Below are 6,000 nucleotides of genomic sequence, written 5' to 3' on the forward strand. Positions count from 1 at the left end.
CTGGGCTATTTGCAGAGAACAGTTGCTCGAGGAGAGTACACCCTTACTTCTTTGTGTAGCGGGGGGAAGTGCAGAGCTTCCTCAGCTCTGCCTCACACTGAGCCTGCCACCCATCACTGTCTGATCAGAGCAAACTCGTAGGAGAACATTGTTGAACCAGCGCTGTTAGATAGTGGAGATCTGACTACCTTGCCCTCCCTCCCTTACTCACTCCCTCATCCATTTTCTGACGCATGTAGCCCTCCCACGTCATCCAACTCAAAGCCCGCTGCCAGGCTCCCTCCACTGCCTATTATAACCTCCATGGAGGGGCTCCCAGCAGGCTTCCTTCAACTGATAATATGTGTGTAGGGGAGACAGTAAGACTGGCAGAGAGTCAAAGAGAATGAGGCAGCAATATTAGTTGGTGCTGCTCCTCTTTTAAACCCCATTAAATAAGAAATTGATGCTTGATTCGCCAGTTAAAATAGTTCATTTAAGTCTCCTCGGTAGGTGCAGTTAATTAACAGGCTTCCTCTACAAAATAATTGCTGAAGTCATCATGATACTGTGTTCACTTGTGCCACATAATCGTTTTGGTTAGGGCAAAAAAAGAAAGTGTCAGTGATGTTAAGTATGGTTTCTAATTTATCTAATGTGGCACTGATCTTTTCCTGAGACTTTTATTAGACTGTTAATAGTGTGTAACATTAACATGGCATTTATAGCAAACCATTTGGACCTCCATGACAAGCTTTAGGCCATTTAACACATTTAACAGCCAGGGAACTAATTGTGTTAAACCTCTGCTGGAAAAAGGAAGAATAGATTGTGCTGACAGAAACTGTCCAAAACCCGGCAAGCAGAGTTACAGCCAGAGGACTTCATAATAATAAAGAGGCAGGGAAGATATATACTGTATATATATATATATATATATCTCAAAATAATACATTGACAGTCACAGTCACACAAATTGAGGATGAACTTGATTATTGGTCCTTTCCATGATAAGGATAGGAACATAAAAAGGAAATCCATTTAAACCTCTATATTACTAATTCATTAACAATTAAGGAGGAAAACCCTTTAAAACAATAATAATAATAATAATAATAATAATAATAATAATAATAATAATGAATTTATTTTGTGTAGCACTATAAAAAGGTACTCAAAGGCACTTTACATCGTAAAGTCATCGTGTGTGACCCCCAAAGTCCGGTATTTGGACCGGGTGAGAGGGTTGAGGAGGTTGGCTTCGGGTGGGAGTGTGTGGGTGCAGGAGGTCGGATGCTATTGCAGTAGTTGAATTGTGAGGGGATTAAGGCATTGATGAGTGTTTCAGCGGGCGGGGGGGGGGGGACAAAAAAGGAATGTATTATAATTGCACTTACCCTAATTAGAATCACATTTAGTTGTCTCGACCTGACGCTTTACTATACTAATATTGTATCTGCATCACTGGAGCACCCCAGGGCTGTGTACTAAGTCCACTGGTGTTTATCTTCCTGACCCACGACTGCATTGAGGGTAATCACACCACAGTCACATCACTTTTTTAAGAAGGCTCGACAACAGTCCAAATGAGGATAGAAAGAGCTGGTCCGTGCATATCCATCTTGTACGGGTAGAGTCCATAATGACCAGTTGCATCACTGTAAGGTATGGGAGTTGTGCAGCCACGGACAGGAAAGCCCTGAAGTGGATGATCCAAAGGGCCCCCAACACATCACTGGGACCAGTTTTCCCCATTATCTCTGACCTATATCAAGCTGGCTGCAGCTTAAGGGAACCCACGCACCCCTCCCACAGACTGTCAGACCTCTTACCTTCTGGCAGAAGGCTGTGGAGCGTCTGGGCCAACACAACAAGCAAAAACTGCTTCATTCTAGTTAGGTTTAACTCCAGATAATTGAAAGTAATGTAAGGTTATAAATGACTTAAGCTTTTGTGAGATATATCTTCACCTTTTGTTGACTGAGACGGCAGAAACTGTTTTGGTGGCAGCCAAATAAATGTTAACCTGTAACAACATTTTTTAAAATACAGAATGGTTTCACTCCTGGGGCGTCTGATACAGACATTCAATCAGTGGCCCTTGGTGTCGTGATACCGACGCACTGAGCCACCCTTTAACATTTGTATGAGATGCACCATCTGTATCATTATTAGATAATCACAGCAACTGACATCGTATAAAGAGCGAGATGGGGCTAGTGTAACCACCAACTGTCGATCAGCGGAATAGCATTGGGAGTTGCCAACGTCTATAGTTATTAAGATGAGGTCCTGTGCTTTCGTGCTCACTGTACTCTCTGTAATTTGGCAGAGAGTAAACCTAAACTGAGTCACTGATTCCTCACAGAAGTCTTAAAAATATGATGTATGGGTGGATGTATGGGTGGACGTAAACTTGGTTAAACAATGGCTTTCTGTAAGTGAAGGCAAAGAACCCTCTATCCAATTACAAATAGATCAAAGCCTAAAAAAGTATTATGCCTTTTCCTAAACACTTTACCAACACAACACGTATACAATAGCATAAAAAGAGTACATCAAAAGATTGTTTTAATGGATCAAGCCATAGATGCAAAATGAACAGGTGTTATGTTAGGTGCTACACCAACCTTTGTATCTACCACTACAGCACTACAACTACTCACTGTATTTATGTGAAAATGAAAGTCTATATTTATCCTCAGACTCTACTCTGAGTTCGGAATAATGTGAACTATATTTCCTCCAGTCATCCACTGATTCATGGCATTTTTGGCATCAACAATGGTTTGGAGTTGCTTTTCATTCGATCCAAGGTACATCCTGGGGCTTGCCAAACAGAGAGCCGTCATGTCCTTGAAAGTGGCTGCTTGAGCTGAAGACATAATCTTGTTGCCATGGTGCTGAGGAAGAATCCTGCTTTGTACATGACGGAGATAAAGAAAAAAAAAGAAATCTGAATCATGTTCGTTTCTTTTATTTATTTATTTATTTACATCTGTGAGCATATTTCATGTTAGTTTTTTATTCTTTCTGGTTGTGTGAGTTACCAAGTGTGGATGAGCTGGGGCCAACAGAATGTAGGATGAGTGGCACGACAGGTGTGTGCACAAGTTATCAAGAAAGCGTTTCGATCCACACCCCCTGATCACTTTGATCGCGGCTACCTCGGTGTTGCTTCGCTGCTCTGGACTATATGTGATCCCGCCTCAACCAACCATCCCAAATTAGCTACTGGGGGTAATCAGATGGGGCCACCTCACAGCTCTGAGCAGAACACTACAGGTACAATAATATTAGCCCATTTTTCTCTCTGATTAAGCCGTGTTTGGCTGATTGGTTCTGCATGGATGCACAATAACTGCACATGCCGCTTTGCTAAAATTGATAGGAGGGGAGGGGGGGTAACTGTATTAATTACGGACTGGTAAATCTCCAGAAAGAGCAGGGATTGTTTTGAAGCCTAGGAGGAATGGAGAGAGTGCAGCATCACTCCCCCGAGCCTCGTGGCCACTTAGAGACTTGTACACTACAATGCTGTAATATTAATATTGTGATAATGAATGGATATCTGTCAATATTCTGACACAGAGAGTCAGTACATGACAGACTTGAGTGCTACATTGGCATGACAGTTTCATGGGTCAACGTTTGTCACTTCCCTTATCGTAATCAAGCGGGTCGATGGAGAGATTAGATCAAGACAGGCTCAATTTAGACTTTACAACCGATTTAAAGTTCTCTAACTCACTGTGACGTTAACATAAAGTCTCTAATTCATTCTTACTTCATTAATGACAGCCTGCATACATGTTTGGCTGCCTTTAGTCTGTGCTTTAGATATTGAATGTGGAATTATTTTTGGAGATCTCTTATAAAAGTTATGCAAATGCATTCACCTGCATCAGCATGATTGGATGTAACCGGTCAGCTGGTAGCCAATCGTGCGATGAATGAGCCATTAATTGTAATGCATGATGAACTGAACTTAATGCTTCATCCACACTTTTGTCAAAGCATAGGAGAGCACATTTTCATTGCCAAAATTGTTGTTCGGCTCATTTTCTGCCACCAGTGTTGCATGAAAGCAGGGTGGTATAAGCATGCTAACTAGCCAGCTGCTAAATGAGTTATATTTGACAGCTTCATCCTTGCCTGACACTCTTATCTAGCTACAGTCTTGTCTGTTGTCTGACTCAGACATTGCTGGTGTTATTGAATAAACATTATTGGGTTTTGCATAGACTTACACAGGAACAAAAGAGTTTTAAACAAACCTTTCCAGAAAGCACATTGCAGCCATTTATTTTGTATGATCCCTTCTGATATAAGCTAAACAAAAATGCGTTCTGTGAGTTTTTTAATACAGGTGCTGATTCAGTTCATTTTGATTGAACCCTATGGTAATTTGAGTAATAGAAGTTTGCATGATATTGTAAGGTCTTCCTTTTACTTTGTACATCAACTTATACCAATGTTAAAACAAAGCAAAATGCCAAAAACTCGTATCTGCTATTATACAGCATATTAAGTGCATGTAAGGTGTGGTTTGGCATGTCAAATATATATATAGATATAATGTAGAGAAAAAGCTTACTATTTTTCAATACTGAACAGACACAGGCATTCCTGTTCCCTCACAGAATGTCCTGTCAGTCAGGAAGAGTGTTTCTAAGGGTCCTGACACATCAAACCCAACTCTAAGAACTAGATGCTGGCCTACTGATCAAATCATTTGTGTCACCCCACGTCTCCTGTCAAGCGTTACCAACGAACGCACAGCAAAGGAGTTAGCTGATGGCTTACATGCTCGTATGATATTTGCCTGTGAGAGGAATGTATTTGTGATTCAAAGAACATTGTGAAAAGACAAAAAAAAAAAGAAATTCCACCATGAATCTGCATTGAATTGACTATAAGCTGGTAATACATATTTAGATGATGTCGGATGAAAGGGTCTGCCTCGCTTTGCTCTCCGGTAAGAGCCGGCTGTTGTTTTCAGGGCCAAACCAACTTTGAATTGGTCAACATCTTGCCAAGGGGCTCACATAATAATCATATTTAAGGTTAATATTTGACTCAATATTAGATGCAGTATGTGAGATGTAATGACAACTCATTTTTGTGTTGGCAACAAAACATAACATTAATTTAACTAGAATTCGTCCTGCCCTAATGGGACCCTCATATGGTTAACTTTTGCTATACTGTCACACCGGTGACAGGAGCCCCAATGATCGACATGACGTCCCCAGGCTGCTTAGCTTGGTAAATCCCAAGGTAAAATCTCACCTCGGGCCCTAATAGTCTGCCCGGTTTGAGTCTGACCACCATAGTTTTTAGCCACACTCAATGTTGTGCCATCCGTCTACTAATTTCGCCCAGACTGAAATATCTCAACTACTGGATGGATGGCTTTGACAATTTATGTGGTGAATTATGGTTCCCTGAGGATTAGTTGAAATAACTTTGGTGATGCCTTAAGTCTTCATCTAGAACTGTCATAACTCAGCAACTCACACCAAAACAATCTAGATTTTTAAAAAGGTAAGAGGAAATTTTTGGGGGATTTTGGTGTGAACTGCCTCTTTAAGTATTTTTTATGATCTGTAAAGTGTACTGGATTTTTACAGTTTGGATAATATATTAACAGTTAACCTTCATTGTTTTTGTTTCCCAAGTTCAGCTAACCTCCCTCAACATCCCTACTTTTGTCAATATATATATTTATAAAAAAATTCCAATACCTGTGTGTGTGTGTATATACAGTATGTATATATATATATATATATATTTATATATATATATGTATATATATATATATACATATATACGTATATACACACATATATACGTATATACACACATATATACGTATATACATATATACGTATATACGTATACATATATACGTATACATATATATGTATACATATATACGTATACATATATATGTATACATATATATGTATACATATATATGTATATATATATATACATATATACATATATACATATATA

This window comes from Anarrhichthys ocellatus, unplaced genomic scaffold, assembly GCF_004355925.1.
Source record: "Anarrhichthys ocellatus isolate YVR2014 unplaced genomic scaffold, GSC_Weel_1.0 scaffold4, whole genome shotgun sequence".
In the NCBI taxonomy this organism is placed as follows: Eukaryota; Metazoa; Chordata; class Actinopteri; order Perciformes; family Anarhichadidae; genus Anarrhichthys; species Anarrhichthys ocellatus.